This window comes from Pristiophorus japonicus, chromosome 1, assembly GCF_044704955.1.
Source record: "Pristiophorus japonicus isolate sPriJap1 chromosome 1, sPriJap1.hap1, whole genome shotgun sequence".
In the NCBI taxonomy this organism is placed as follows: domain Eukaryota; kingdom Metazoa; phylum Chordata; class Chondrichthyes; family Pristiophoridae; genus Pristiophorus; species Pristiophorus japonicus.
The window spans coordinates 92,174,823-92,191,626 of record NC_091977.1 but is presented as its reverse complement, the minus strand read 5'-3'; the positions used below and the strand labels follow the sequence as shown (position 1 = coordinate 92,191,626).

Here is a 16,804-nt window from a genome sequence, read left to right as displayed (position 1 = left end):
CAGGTCCTTTAATGGCAGAAATGTTTTTGGTTGTAGTAGACGCCTACTCCAAATGGATCGAGTGTGACATTCTTAATTCAAGCACATCCTCTGCCACGGTAGAAAGTCTACGGGCAATGTTCGCCACCCATGGTCTACCGGACGTCTTGGTCAGCGACAATGGCCCGTGCTTTGCAAGCATTGAATTCCAGGACTTCATGGCAGGAAATGGCATCAACCATGTCAGAACGGCACTGTTCAAGCGGCCTCTAATGGCCAGGTGGAACGAGCAGTGCAGATAATCAAACAGGGGATGCTCAGAATCCAAGGGGGTTCCCTACAAAGCCGCTTATCATGCCTCCTGTTGGCCAATAGATACCGACCACACTCGCTCACAGGGGCTCTGCCCACAGAGCTGCTAATGAAAAGGACTCTCAAAACCAGGTTATCCCTTATACACCCCACCATGAAAGAAATTGTTGAGAGCAGGCATCAGTCACAATGTGACTACCATGACAGGAATGCGAGGGCGCGATGTACTGATGTCAATGACCCTGTCTTTGTCCTCAACTACGCTGCAGGGCCCAAATGGCTCGCAGGCACTGTGATTGCCAAAGAGGGGAATAGGATTCTGGTCATTAAACTTACCAATGGACAAATCTGCCGCAAACATGTGGATCAAACAAAAAGGAGTTTCAGCAACCCCATAGAAGAAGCAGAGGAAGAACATGATGTAGAGTTCACTCCACCACAGGTGACCGAACACCGGAACCAAGTGGAGGAGAGCCCAGTCACTGTGGGCAGTCCGGACAGGCCTGAGGCACTGCAAACAGCAGACACTCAGGCCACGCCCAACAACCGGAGCCCCAACTCAGGCGCTCTACAAAAGAGCGTAAACCACCAGAGAGACTTAACCTGTGATCCCAATAAGACTTTGGGGGGAGGTGATGTCATGTATTCAACTGTCATTTTAACCCATGTATAAACTGACCTAAGTTGTACGTGAGAACATTGACCACTAGGTGGTGGACTTGTGGAAGACACTCCTAACCTGGACTTTCAGGTATAAAAGGGGAAGCTCCACCCACCTTCATCACTTCAGTGCTGGCTAATAAAGGTTATTGGTCACTGAGTGTCCTTCTCTCAAGTATGGGCCTCGTGTGCATTTGTACTGTGTAGTAAGGACATATTATTATCAATTCTCTCCCTTGTGTAGTTCCTTATAACCCTTCTTATGCCTACCTATTCTCCAACTATGCTGCAGTGTCTCCCCTGTGGCTGCATCATGGCTGTGGGAAGGCTGCTCTGTTTGAACTGTAGAAGCTACCGATGTCCTTCTCGGATTCCCTCAACCAGCTCTGGCCCTGGAAGGGCCGGCTGCAGACTGGGCCACATCAGACTCCATGCCATCAGTCTGGATTGGCTGGGGCGAAGCCATGGTTGACAGCAATGGTTCAGGACTGCAGTGATCGCGAGAGAGCTCATCAGGATCCTGCTCCTATGACCCGGCACCACTCCCCCGGGGCAGCACCTCAGCATCCCCACCAATCTGTTGGAGTACAGGGGTGGGGTGGGGTGGCACCGGAAGATCCATGGTGGACTGTGGTGAACCCAGTGGCGATGGCAGCAGTCAGAGTTTGCGTGGCATCCAGCTGAGACTGCATGAGGGCAGACACAGTCTCGATGCCACCAGACACAACAGCAGTAAGATGCTCCATTTTGCTGAGAGTGCATGAGAGCATTCTGAGCTTCCAGGCCAGCGGCCATCCTCTCCAATACAGCACTGAGACATTTGTTCCCTTGTGCCTGTGTTGTAATGGCAGCTGCCACATTGCCCACGACACGCAACATCACGGCTGGATCCGCACGGTCATTCTGGGAGTCCACCATCATCTGTACACTGGTAATGATAGGCTTCATGGTGTGCACAGAGCTGTCCACAATGCGGGAGGCAGACTCCTCCATGCTCCTGACCACTTGCAAGAGACTCTCGGGCACCCTTGACATTGCCCCAAACATCTGTGAATGCACGGGCTGCACTCTTTTTCCAAAGGTCGCCACATCAAGGTGCTCATCTGAGTCATCTCCAGCAGAGGTCACGTGCAAACTCGCCCTCCGGAGAGCTGGCACCTGAGGTTCCCTTTGCCCTTCACCATGCTGCCGCCTGCTAGGCCCCGGTGCACCACCCAGTGCAGACCCCTCTCCTAATTCTAATGGCAACGACCACATACTCCCAGTATCTGAGCTGGCGCGTGCGAGTTTCGGAAGCAGTGACTGGCAGCACTTCATCGTCCTCATCGGACATGTCACTAATGTTTGCACTCAGCTCAAGGGTGTCAATCTGACTCTGGCAAACACTCGGGATATCATCTGGAAGCATAAATGGCACAAGAGATCCGTGAGGGTGAGGTAGGGCATTGCACCATCCAGCAAGCAACTTGCACACATTCATCACCAATTGACTGATAGGCGTTTGGACATTCAAGGACAGATGGCATTAAAGGAAGGCCTTCACTTGCCGATGCTGGCCCCAGCAGGATCCACATTGCCTGCAGCCACTGGGCAGGCAACATGTGGGCCCATTTACCAATGCACCCTCTCCTCGATGTCAGTGAGCTGCTGGTTAATGTCCTCACTCCACCAGTCCTCTCTTGCTCCAAACGGTTATGTGACACCTTGGTCTGCAAAGCAAAGAAGGGTTGGTGAGTAGCAATGTAATGATGCATCGGCAATTAGTGCATGTATTGCTCCATTACATGTAAGTGTAAATCTCAAATGAAATATGTCATGTATTCAACCAGCATTGTAACCCATGTATAATCTGACCTAAGTTGTACACTGTGAGAACAATGACCACTAGGTGGGAGACACTCCTAACCTGGACCTTCATCCACCTTCATCACTTGAGTGCTAAGGAATAAAGGACAGGTCACAGACTGACCTTCTCTCAAGCATGGGCCTCGTGTGCATTTATACTGTATAATAAGGACCTATCAATGGTGACAAGAAACTGGGATTTAAACCACGCGAGCATGGCCACTAGCAGAACAGACAAGAGATACTGTGTTAAGGAATGGTTGGGACAGAGATTCAACATTGTTAAAGCAGCACACAGTTCTCCAGGCAGACAAGGGCAATCGGGCATGCCCCAACATGCAGTCGAACCCAGAGGGGGAGTTTGACAGAGACAATGGCAAGTTGAACGGTGATTCACACCATTGCAAGAGACAATGCGGCCAGTAATGGGGCCATCAACACCTGTTAATGCGCATTCAAGGACAGTCACAGGGGCAGTCAGGGACGATCGACTGGCAAGGGACCTTTTGTTTCCAACAACAGTTCATGTTGGAGGCGTGGAGGCACTCACTCAGCCGGAGTTTGCAGAGATGAGCAAAATACCTGCAGAAATTGCAGAAATGAACGCTGGGGGAAATCGCTGGAAGCTGAAGTTCAGCGAGTTCATGTGGAGCATGTATACAGTTCATACACCAGGACGCCACCGATAATGATGAAAGTGCTCCTCAATGGCATCCCAGTATCAATGGAGCTAGACATGGGGGCCAGCCAGTCTCTGAAGGGTATCAAACAGTTTGAAAAGTTGTGGGCGTCCAAGGCCAGGAGGCCAAAATTATCGCCAATTGACGCACAGCTACGGACTTACACAAAGCAGATCATTCCGGTGCTAGGCAGTGCCACTGTAGTCGTGACCCACAAAGATTCGGAGAACAGGTTGCCACTCTGGGTTGTCCCGGGGAACGGTCCCGCACTACTGAGGAGGAGTTGGCATGCTATCATGAACTGGAAATGGGGCGATGTCAATGCAATTTCCTCTGTGGAGCGAGTATCATGCTCACAGATCCTGGACAAATTTAACTCATTATTTCAACCCGGCATTGGCACTTTCATGGGGGCCAAGATAGTGATTCACATAAACGCGGACGCCAGGCCAGTAAACCACAAGGCCAGAGCGGTGCCGTACGTGATGCGGGAAAAGATAGAAGGCGAATTGGACCGCCTGCTGAGGGAAGGCATCATCTCACCAGTCGAATTCAGTGACTGGGCAAGCCCGATCGTGCCGGTGCTCAAGGCGGATGGGTCAGTCAGGAAATGTGGTGATTACAAGGTCACCATCAATCGGGTGTCACTCCAAGACCAGTACCCGCTACCGAGAGCGGAGGACCTCTTTGCGATGCTATCTGGTGGCAAACTTTTTTCAAAATTGGACTGACCTCAGCTTACATGACCCAGGAGCTGGCGAGTGAGTCGAAGAAGCTGACCACCATCACGACACATGTTGAGTACAAAAGATGTCGGTTCGGGATTCGCTCGGCCGCCGCGATCTTCCAACGAAATATGGAAAGCCTCCTCAAGTCGATTCCAGGGACGGTGGTTTTTCAGGACGACATCCTCATCACGGGTTACGATACTGCAGAACACCTCCACAACCTGGAGGAGGTGCTACGCAGACTGGACCGGGTAGGGCTGTGACTGAAAAAGGCGAAGTGCGTCTTCCTAGCTCCAGAGGTAGAATTCCTGGGGATGAGGGTAGCAGCAGATGGGATGAGCCCGACTGCGTCCAAGACGGAAGCGATCCAGAGAGCACCCAGACCCCGTAACACGACGGAACTGCGTTCGTTCCTGGGGCTCCTGAACTATTTTGGTAACTTTCTTCCCAAATTGAGCACGCTGCTAGAGCCGCTACACGTGCTCCTATGCAAAGGTCGCGAATGGGTCTGGGGGGACAGCCAGGAAAGGGCTTTTAATAGAGTACGCAATTTGTTATGTTCCAACACTCTGTTAACACTATACGACCCATGTAAGAAACTTATGTTAACGTACGATGCGTCATCCTATGGTGTCGGGTGTGTGTTGCAGCATGTCAGTGTCAAGGGTCAGTTACAGCCAGTAGCTGATGCCTCCAGGAGTCTGTCCCAGGCAGAAAGGGGTTACGGGATGGTAGAAAAGGAGGCGCTCGCATGAGTATATGCTGTAAAGAAAATGCACCAGTACCTGTTTGGCAGGAAATTTGAGCTGGAGACAGATCACAAACCCCTAACGTCCCTTTTGGCCGACAACAAGGCCATAAATGCAAACGCATCGGCCCGTATACAGAGGTGGGCACTCACGTTAGCCGTCTATGACTATACAATTCGGCACAGACCGGGCACCGAAAACTGCGCCGATGCACTCAGCAGGCTCCCACTATCCACTGAAGGGGCTACTGAGCATGCTGCTGAGATGGCCATGGCTGTTGAAGCTTTCGGAAGCGAAGGCTCATCCGTGACAGCCCGTCAGATTAAAGTCTGGACAAATAGAGACCCGCTATTGTCTCTCGTCAAGAAATGTGTCCTGAAAGGGGACTGGGCAGCCACGTACAGGGCATGCCCTGAGGAATTGAAAGCATTTCGCAGGCGCAGGGATGAACTCTTGATTCAGGCCGATTGCCTACTGTGGGGAAACCGAGTAGTCATGCCACAGATGGGCAGAGAGGTGTTCATCAGAGAACTCCACAATGAGCACCCGGGCATTGTCATGATGAAGGCAATTGCCAGGTCACACTTTTGGTGGCCAGGGATAGACGCAGATCTGGAACTTTGTGATCGCAGGTGCAACACGTGTGCCCAGCTGGGCAATGTGCCCAGGGAAGCCCCCCTTAGCCCCTGGCCATGGCCCGCCAAGCCTTGGTCACGCATCCATGTGGACTATGCAGGTCCTTTCATGGGAAAAATGTTTTTGGTTTTCGTAGATGCCTACTTCAAATGGATCGAGTGTGACATTTTAAATTCAAGCACCTCCTCTGCTAGAAAGTCTATCAGCAATGTTCGCCGCCCACGGTCTACCGGACGTCTTGGTCAGCGACAATGGCCCGTGCTTCACAAGCACTGAATTCCAGGACTTCATGGCAGCCAATGGAATTAACCATGTCAGAACGGCACCGTTCAAGCCGGCCTCAAACGGCCAGGCAGAACGAGCAGTGCAGATAATCAAACAGGGGATGCTCAGAATCCAAGGGGGTTCCCTACAAAGACGTTTATCACGCCTCCTATTGGCCTATAGATCCCGACCACACTCGCTCACAGGGGTTCCACCCGCAGAGCTGCTAATGAAAAGGACGCTCAAAACCCGGCTATCCCTTGTACACCCCACCATGAAAGAAATTGTCGAGAGCAGGCGCCAGCCAGAATATGATTGCCATGACAGGAATGCGAGGGCACGATGTATTGATGTAAATGATCCTGTTTTTGTCCTCAACTATGCTGCAGGGTCCAAATGGCTCGCAGGCACTGTGGTTGCCAAAGAGGGAAATAGGATTCTGGTAGTTAAACTTACCAATGGACAAATCTGCCGCAAACACGTGGATCAAACAAAAAGGAGGTTCAGCAACCCCATAGAAGAAGCAGAGGAAGAACACGATGTAGATTTCACTCCACCACAGGTGACCAACACCGGAACCAAAGGGAGGAGAGCCCAATCACTGTGGGCAGTCCAGACAGGCCTTAGGCACTGCAAACAGCAGATACTCAGGCCAGCGCCCAACAACTGGAGCCCCAACTCAGGCGCTCTACAAGAGAGCGTAAACCACCAGAGAGACTCAACCTGTGATCCCAATAAGACTTTGCGGAGGAGGTGATGTCATGTTTTCAACCAGTATTGTAATCCATGTATAATCTGACCTAAGTTGTACACTGTGAGAACAATGACCACTAGGTGGGAGACACTCCTCACCTGCACCTTCAGGTACAAAAGGGGAAGCTCCACCCACCTTCATCACTTGAGTGCTAAGGAATAAAGGACAGGTCACAGACTTACCTTCTCTCAAGCATGGGCCTCGTGTGCATTTATACTGTATAGTAAGGACCTATCAAAATATACCCTCCATTGTGAGTATGCACACATAGATATAGATGCCTCAGCACTCAAATAGTGCTTTACTAACTATAAAGTGAAGGTGGGATATAAGAATAGGTGAAGGAGAGGCTCAGAGATGGAAGGTCAGGGGTTGGGGGAACATGTACTCACTTTCAACATTCGAATGATGTCGTTAAACCTTTTGTGGCATTGGGTGGCGGTCTGGTCATAAACTGAGGTCCCCGACACATCGACAGCTACCTCTCTCCAGGCATTCACGAACATTTCCCCACTGGGTCTTCCTGAGTCTGAAAAGAGTATGTACCTCCTTCCCTCCACAGCTTGGACGAGGGTTTCAATTTCGGCATCAGAGAAGCGGCTGGCCCTCCTTGAAGGACTTGCATTAGCCATTATGTACCGTCAGAAGCACCAAAGGCAAACTCCCAATGCTAAGGACCTACCTGCAAAATCTTTAAGAAGACCAGGGAGCAGCTGCCTCATCATTATTCAATGGGAATCGGCTGAATCTCTCGAATTAATCGGTCACCGCTACAAAGAGCCCATTCCCACCAAAAACACCGAACCGTTCATTTTTTCCCAAAGTGCCGAATTTCGATCGAATGAGCGCCCCACCAATTGGCGTGGTAAATCACGCAAAAAAATCAGTAGGTGCACCTCGTTTCAGGCGGAGGGCAATTTTGGCCCCATAGAATACAAGAGGTAATGATGAACCTATATAAAGGCTGCCCACCATGCTTGTCCCTCACTCTGGAGTTACAATCAATGGGACTAAGGTCACAACAGCTCAAGTACAATATTAGACCTCGTGGAGTCATTCATAAGAGTACTAAAGACACAACAACTGGCGACGATATTACGAACTTTCACACAAAAATGACTAACGTTGGTGCATTAGAAAAGTTCTCAGAGGGTGAAGATTGGGAAGCCTTTACGGAGAGGCTCGACCAATATTTCGTAGCAAATAACCTGATAGGTGATGATCCGGCCACGTTGGCAGATAAGCGCAGAGCTCTCCTGTTGACCAGTTGTGGGCCCGCAGTCTACAGCCTCATTGGGGACTTTCTTGCACCAGAGAAAACAACGACCAAGTCATTCGAGGAGCTGAAGGTGCTAATTCGGGACCAACTCAAACTGAAGGAGAGCATCCTCACCACCGCCCCGAGGGCCAGGAAATCACAAAATACACTGCCGACCTCAGGAGACTGGCAGGACCGTGTGAATTCGGCTCATCCCTCGCCGATGCATTGCGGGACGTCTTTGTAATTGGCATTGGACATGAGGCACTTCTTCACAGGCTACTGTCTGCCAAAACCACCGTCACTCTGCAGAAGGCCATCAGCATCAGCCAGGCATTCATGACCTCAAGCTGCAGCTCCAAGCAGATGACGACTCACTCTCAGGACTCAAACCCGGCAAGTACTGTAAATAAAATGGCGCCTTTCACAGGCAGAACTGTTGAACGTGAATCTGCCCAGGGCAGAGCTTATAGGCCCCCGAGACCTTTAACTCAGAGTCCGTCGAGGGGTGAAAACGTAAGTCGAGTAGCACCATGCCGGCGTTACAGAGGTAATCACAGGGCTCATCAGTGTCAGTTCAGAGACTATGTGTGCAAAGGCTGCAGCACAAAGGGCCACCTCCAATGAATGTGCAGAAAGAGCTGTGACTCACCATGTGAAAGAGGAGTCAGCAGATGGCTGTGAATCCAGCGCGGATTACGAGGAGACGGTTAGAGAGGCAGCTCAGTCCCAAGACGAAGTGTATGGAGTATATACCTGCACCACAAATTGTCCTCTAGTGATAATGGAAGTCGAGATAAATGGCGTTCCAGTCTTCATGGAAGTGGACACGGGGGTGAGTCAGTCAGTAATGAGCCAGGAAGTCTTTGAGAGGCTATGGAACGATCAAGCTGAACGACCCAAGCTGGTCCCGGTTCAGGCAAAGCTGCATACCTACACCAAGGAACTGATATCAGTTGTTGGTAGTGCAGATGTAAGTGTATCCCATGATGGCGCGGTGCACAATTTACCATTGTGGATTGTTTCAGGTGATGGACCAACGCTACTTGGAAGAAAATGGATGGGGAAGATTCATTGGAACTGGGAAGACTTCATCCCTCCAGCGATCGACGACCCCATGCTCAGAGGCAGAGCAAGCCCCCACCTTCGGTTGGACCAGGCACCGGAGAGCAGATCCGCGTAGCCCCCGAGGCACAGACCGCTCATCACGCCTGCGTGATGATGATCCGGCCGAGACGACCCGAACTCACCTTCCCGATTTCAGTGGCAGGACTCCTGGGGAAGAAGATTGGATCCGAGGGCGCCTTCCCAGCTTCGGTGGCAGTCGACATCATGGACAGGGAAAAGATGGCGTCCAAACCATGAGGTGCAGCGCTAATGGAGCAATGACATGTGGCTCCACGCAAGGAAGATGATTGGGGTAAAAGTAGTAAGGCCATTTTAAAGGAGGCCAGCAACCCGCCATTTTTGAATGAACTGCTTGAAATTGGTAACCAATGTAACAGTCCAGCTGTAATGAGCAAAATGTTGTTGAGTGATGTTGGGTGCAAATTGCAATCAGCCAATGTAGCGGGCGAACATCTAACGGTCGTATATAGGTCCAGCGGGCTACCCAATGCTGTAGCCTGAGTCCCCGGGACCAGAACGAAGTATCATAAAGTGTCCCCACAGCTGACAGAAGTAGACAAGCCGCAGAGTAAACGATCCCCGGAGAGCAGAGGCACCAGTAGCGATACCCTGCCTCAGATCGGTTTACATAGAAACATAGAAAATAGGTGGAGGAGTAGGCCATTCGGCCCTTCTAGCCTGCACCGCCATTCAATGAGTTCATGGCTGAACATGCAACTTCAGTACCCCATTCCTGCTTTCTCACCATACCCCTTGATTCCCCTAGTAGTAAGGACTTCATCTAACTCCTTTTTGAATATATTTAGTGAATTGGCCTCAACAACTTTCTGTGGTCGAGAATTCCACAGGTTCACCACTCTCTGGGTGAAGAAATTCCTCCTCATCTCGGTCCTAAATGGCTTCCTCCTTATCCTTAGACTGTGTCCCCTGGTTCTGGACTTCCCCAACATTGGGAATATTCTTCCTGCATCTAACCTGTCTAACCCCGTCAGGATTTTAAACGTTTCTATGAGGTCCCCTCTCATTCTTCTGAACTCCAGTGAATACAAGCCCAGTTGATCCAGTCTTTCTTGATAGGTCAGTTCCGCCATCCCGGGAATCAGTCTGGTGAACCTTCGCTGCACTCCCTCAATAGCAAGAATGTCCTTCCTCAGGTTAGGAGACCAAAACTGTACACAATACTCCAGGTGTGGCCTCACCAAGGCCCTGTACAATTGTAGCAACACCTCCCTGCCCCTGTACTCAAATCCCCTCGCTATGAAGGCCAACATGCCATTTGCTTTCTTAACCGCCTGCTGTACCTGCATGCCAACTTTCAATGACTGATGTACCATGACACCCAGGTCTCTTTGCACCTCCCCTTTTCCTAATCTGTCACCATTCAGATAATAGTCTGTCTCTCTGTTTTTACCACCAAAGTGGATAACCTCACATTTATCCACATTATACTTAATCTGCCATGCATTTGCCCACTCACCTAACCTATCCAAGTCGCTCTGCAGCCTCATAGCATCCTCCTCGCAGCTCACACTGCCACCCAACTTAGTGTCATCCGCAAATTTGGAGATACTACATTTAATCCCCTCGTCTAAATCATTAATATACAGTGTAAACAGCTGGGGCCCCAGCACAGAACCTTGCGGTACCCCACTAGTCACTGTCTGCCATTCTGAAAAGTCCCCATTTACTCCTACTCTTTGCTTCCTGTCTGACAACCAGTTCTCAATCCATGTCAGCACACTACCCCCAATCCCATGTGCTTTAACTTTGCACATTAATCTCTTGTGTGGGACCTTGTCGAAAGCCTTCTGAAAGTCCAAATATACCACATCAACTGGTTCTCCCTTGTCCACTCTACTGGAAACATCCTCAAAAAATTCCAGAAGATTTGTCAAGCATGATTTCCCTTTCACAAATCCATGCTGACTTGGACCTATCATATTACCTCTTTCCAAATGCACTGCTATGACATCCTTAATAATTGATTCCATCATTTTACCCACTACCGATGTCAGGCTGACTGGTCTATAATTCCCTGTTTTCTCTCTCCCTCCTTTTTTAAAAAGTGGGGTTACATTGGCTACCCTCCACTCCATAGGAACTGATCCAGAGTCAATGGAATGTTGGAAAATGACTGTCAATGCATCCACTATTTCCAAGGCCACCTCCTTAAGTTTGCAGGCACCCGATGACATAAACCGCCACGGGCCAGAAACAGTAAACTGCACCTATGCTCGCAGTCGGCTACCATCACCCACCACCCGGGTGGAAAAGGCGCAGCCCACAAACCCACTTGCCACCACGGTAATGCCCAAGAGCGAAGGGTCACCTGCAACGGCTCCTCCGAACGGGACCTGGACCGGCCAGGATCCCAAACTAGAGAGTGCTCACAACGGTGCCCTCAAGGAAAGCGAGTTAGCAGTCCCCTGCAAACTGCTAGACAAGACGAGGCAGCTCCACCGTCGCTAAGAAGAAACACTCACTCGCTCAGACCGCTTCCCAGGGAGCAGCAGCGACACTGTGCAAATGAAAAGGACAGGGAGGCCACAGACACATCAGCTGTCTTTGGGCTTACTCAACACTGGAAGTAACGGCAAGACCCCTGAGCTCCGGCAATTCGAGCAAAATGAGCTCACCTCACCCATAGACCCACTAGCATGGGGCGCTGCGCCTCCACCAGATGACCCAGATCTCATCCGGCTGTGCTGGAACTAGACTGTCCTTGTGTACCTGTACTGATATACCTGTACTGATCATGTAAATGTACCACACAAAAAGAAATGCAACTGTAATCCACCCAACAAATGTACCAAGATGTAAATGTAAAACCCATGTGATGAACTTAAAAGCAACTTGCATGTAACGGGCCATTAGCATGATCTCTGTGTGGGGGGAAGAATGGAGTAGTCATGGACTCACAACCAGAAACCATAGGGACCTCCACTGGCAACAAATCTCACTACCAGCCCGCCAAGCTAGAAGCGACCCTCCAATGGTCAACCAGGAAGAGCAAAGCCCTGGTCACCGTCAATGTACGAGTCAATTTGCATTAAAGACTTGGGGGGAAGTGATGTCATGTATGTAGATCATGTATACTAACTGTTTAGTCACATAAGGTGTGCCACCAGAGGGCACTGCGGTGGGAGACCTGAGGGTCACCTACTGAGGTGTGCAGGGCCCAATATAAAAGACTGCCCACCATGCTTGTGCCTCACTCTGGAGTTACAATAAATGGCTTCATCACCAGGCTGATTGTCCTTCCCGAGGTCTTCACCAGCCTCCTCCTCCTCCTCCTCCTCCTCCTCCTCTTGCTCCTCGCCGTCTGGCTCTTCCACCTCCCCTCCTTCTGGAGGTGGATCTGCAGCCCCATCTGGCATTTGTTGTCCTCTCCTTATAGCTAGGGTATGCAACATGCAACACACCACAATAAACTCAGAGACCTGGTCAAGGTGGTATTGTAGACTGCCATCAGAGTGGTCCAGGCATCTGAAGCGTTGCTTTAGGACTCCAATTGTCTTTTCGACGATGTTGCATGTAGCTATGTGGCTTTCGTTGTAATGTTTCTCGGCTTCAGCAATGGGATTACACAGTGGGGTCATCAGCCAGCTGGCAAGGCATTATCCCCCAGCATTCAACCGTGACCTTCTGGCTGATTGATAAACAGGTCAGGGATAGCACCCTCACGCAGGATGTGCGCATCATGGATGCTGCCAGGAAATGTAGCATTTACTGTCATAATAATTTGGTTGTGGTCAACAACGGGAATGGAATCCCTTTCTGTTACGAAACACCTCCAGGTTCTATAAAGGGGCTTTCAGGGTAATGTGCGTGCAGTCTATTGCTCCCTGCACCTTGGGGAAGTTTGCTATTCTCGAGAAACCCAAAGCTCTCCCGGTCTGTGCCTCCATGGTCATAGGGAAGCTTATAAAGTCCATCCTGCGAGCGTAAAGGGCTTCAGTCACCCGCAGAATGCAGCAGTGTGTGGCGTGCTGAGAGCTACCACAGATGTCACCAGCTGAAGCCTGAAAGGATCCAGATGCGTAGAAGGATAGTGCTGCAGTAACCTTTACCTCAACCGGCAGTGTGGTTCTGATGGTGCTGGAAGGCTGCAGATTCCCCTTGATGAGCTGGCAAATCTCATTGGTGACCTCCTTCCAGAAGCGCAGCCTCCTAAGACACGCGTTTTCAGACAAGTTGAGGTAAGATTGCGTTTCTTTGTACCTTCGTTGGCTGTACGCTCGCCTCCTCTGTGTCCTCTGTCTCCGCATTACTCTGCCACCTCCTCGATTGATCCTTTCAGAAACCAGCGTGTGAGCAGTTACGAGTAATGGCAAAGAAACCATAGGCCCCATCACTATCAATAATTATTTTCACTTGCTATAAATGCACTTTTTAGTAAAAAAAATGCCAAATCTACTAAGCTAATATTAGTATAATTAAATATAAGTATTAATGTGAGTGAATCTATCTGTAAAAGACCCTTAAATAACTCACAACATACAAGCTCGAATTTTTTAGCTGCCTCCTCCCTTCCTCCGAAATTCAAAATGGCATCCATAGTGCCCAGTTCGGTGAGGAAGGTCTGGGAAAAGCAACTATTCTTCAGCGATGCTCTTGGCGAGCAATCAGCCTGGCGATGTGCCGGCGATGTGCCAAAAGTTCCACTCGGTGATGTGCGGGCGATCACCTCAGCGATCAGCTCGGCGATGTGAGCCGAAACTTGGGGGCTTAATTTCTGGTGATGTTCCAGCCTGAGTTTCCACTTTTTGGTCAAAATGGGCGCTAGCCGGCCGTTTTGGGTGATATATGGGCGATGTGAAGTGGAAACATAGATGCAGGAGTAGGCCATTCGGTCCTTCGAGCCTGCACCGCCAGTCAATAAGCTCATGGCTGATCATGGAAAGTCAAGCCCTATGTCAACATTCCCGATTAGATTGGAGAGGTGGATAAAAGAAAAGGGAATAAATGGATATGGGAACAGGGCATGTAAATGTGAATAGAACTATTTGCTCATGTGGAGGGTAAACACTGACATGGACTGGTTGGACCGAATGGCCTTTGTCCATGTTGCAATTTCTATGTACTTTTATGATGCGATATTCTGCAGGCCTACATATTGGTGAACTGCCCAGCCACCTGAAATATGCTTAATACATTGTTTATATATGCAAATTGCAATTGTGCACAATGCTCTCCTGGCCGGCTTCCAACCTTTTACCCCCATAAACTTCAGCTCATCCAAAATTCTGCTACCCATATTCTAACTGCGATCCATGAACCATTCACCCATTACCCCTGTGCTCACTGACCTACATTTGCTCCCAGTTGTGAAAGTTGTGCCAGGTGCACAGCGGCCCAACCAGTCGGCTTTAAAGGGACCGTTGAGGCCACTCAAAAATCAGCCAAATAAATACTTAATTTTTATTTTTGTGTGCCTAGAAAAAGGAGAAGAAAGCAAATTTATCAGTTTTCAATGTTTTTAGTTTTGAAGATCAACTGTGGTTTGAAACTTGGCTTCACTTCCTTCTCGACTTGCTGACCCAAGTGGACATAGCTTTAAAATTAGAGCCAGGCAGTTCAAGGTTGATGTCAGGAAAGAGTAGTGGAAATCGAGAACGCTTTACCCCAAAAAGCTGTTGACACTAGGTCAATCAAAAATTTCAAAATTGAGATTGCTGGATTTTTTGCTAGGCAAGGGTATTAAGGGTTACAGAACCAAGGCATGTAGATGGAGTTAAGGTACAGGCAGCCATGATCTAACTGAATGGTGGAATAGGCTCGAGGAGCTGAATGGCCTACTCCTGTTCCTATGTTCCTTCTGGGATGGTACCGTGGAGTGGCACAGTGGGCAACCTTCCTTGCAAGCACCTCAACTTCAGCGATCACATATCTCAGGCTGCAGATTCACATCTGTACATATGGTTCCTATTCCCACCATTTTTGCCGACCATTTCTTAATCTCCTCCCTCTTCTGTATGCTGTCTTGAGATGTCTTGTAAGGTTCTCCAAAAGGTTGCTGAATTTTTGTCTCCCCCGCCATTGTGATACTCCAGTTTAATTTTCCCCATTCCTTTAAATTCTACTTACATACAATTTTCCTCTCCCACCACTTTAATGTCTTCCCTAGATCCATTTGAGTTTGCACCTGGAGTTGTGAACAATTGTTCAAATTAGTTTTGACTGGAGAATGGAATGCTATTTACTCTTCCACCAGTTCTAAACCATTTAGAACTGACTTAGACCCGAAGACAAATAATCAGGCCAAATGACTTTATTTGATGATGGTATGGGAAACAGCAGAGGCAGATAAAATGAAAAGATCAAGGGAGAATTGGGTAGATATTTGAGGGAATGGGCGATTGAGAAGTATTTGTTTTGGGATTGGCCTGATGGACTGCAGAGTCCTTTTTATGGACTGTACTTCCTTACGTTCCTATTAATTAAACTTAATTTTCCCAGGGCTAGGAGGGCATCACTCTAATATTCACACAAGGAAAGCTCTGTGATCAGCAACTTAGTTATTTTAGTGAATGTTTATGAATTTTATGTACTTTGGGAACAGAAAGAACAATTTGTGCTGTTACAAACACATTGATAATGTGTATCAGTTTGAAAGACTCTTGATGGGCTGTATATAAATAAAACAAGTCACTGACTAAATCAATTTGGTCAATATTCAGAGCAAAGTAATGAGTACACCACCAACAGTCTGAGTACAAGGCAGAAATTCATTTATAGGAACAGGAGTAAAGCATTCAGCCTCTTGAATCTGTTCCGCCATTCAATGGCTGATCTGTACCTTAACTTTAATTTACCTGAGTTTGAGCCGTGTTGTTGATACCTTTACCTAACAAAAATCTGTCAATCTCAGTCTTGAAAATTTCAACTAACCTCTTGGGGGAGAGAGTTCCAGATTTTCATATTTCCACTATTCTTTGTGGGAAAAAGTGCTTCCTGATTTCACTGCTGAAAGGCCTTGTTATGGTTACAGTACGATCTCACAAACACACAGACTGTAAAATGGCTGATAACTTCAGGAAGCCAGTCAGGTGACTCCCTCTTTATTGTTGTAAATAGCAAAGGCTGAAATGCCACAGTAGTCCACTAGGTGGAGCTATATATATATATATATATATGTATATATATTACAGGTCAAAATCTAACTTTAATATTGTGCCCCCTTGTTCTGGAGTGCCCCACCTTTGTATCTAAACTATCAAATTTCTTTATAATTTTAAACACCTCCATTAAGTCACCCATCAACCTTCTAAACTCAAGGGAATACAAGCCAAGTTTATGCAACATGTCCTCATAATTTAACCCTTTATAATTCTGGTGAATCCATGCTGTCCCCTCTCCAAGGGCACAGTGCCAAGAACTGAACGTAATACTCTGGTTGGGTCTGACCAATGCTCTGTACAACTGAAGTACAACTTCCTCCCTTTTGTATTCCAACCTCCTTGAGATAACGGCCTTTTAATTGCCTTTTGTATCTGTCCACTAGCTTTTAATGATTTGTATACATGGACACACAAATCTCTTTGCTCCTCCCCAGATCCTATTTTTCATCATTAATAAAATATTCCAATTTGTCATTCATGGAGTCAAAGGGGCTGAAATTGGGTGGCTTTGTGCCTCCTGTTGGGGGCACTAACGGGGTGCAAATGGGTTTGAGACCGGGCACGGCGCTGACATCGACTCCTGCCATACTCAGCAGCAGCAGCGTTATGGCTTTGTGCCCCGATCTCCTGTGCCCGGAGATCGTGATGTCATCTCCGTGTGCATCGCCCCGGTAGTGCCCCGGACTCGTA

General features: G+C 48.7%; 1 protein-coding gene across 1 annotated transcript in view; it reads right to left on the bottom strand.

The window, feature by feature from the left end:
* cdc42se2 (CDC42 small effector 2) overlaps positions 1-15,944 on the bottom strand; it is a 273,328-nt gene extending 257,384 nt beyond the window's left edge. Inside the window, exon 1 of the mRNA XM_070859181.1 lies at positions 15,885-15,944. The gene's annotated coding sequence lies outside the window, so the exon portion shown is untranslated. The remainder of the gene's footprint in view (positions 1-15,884) is intronic.
* Positions 15,945-16,804: the final 860 nt, after the last annotated feature.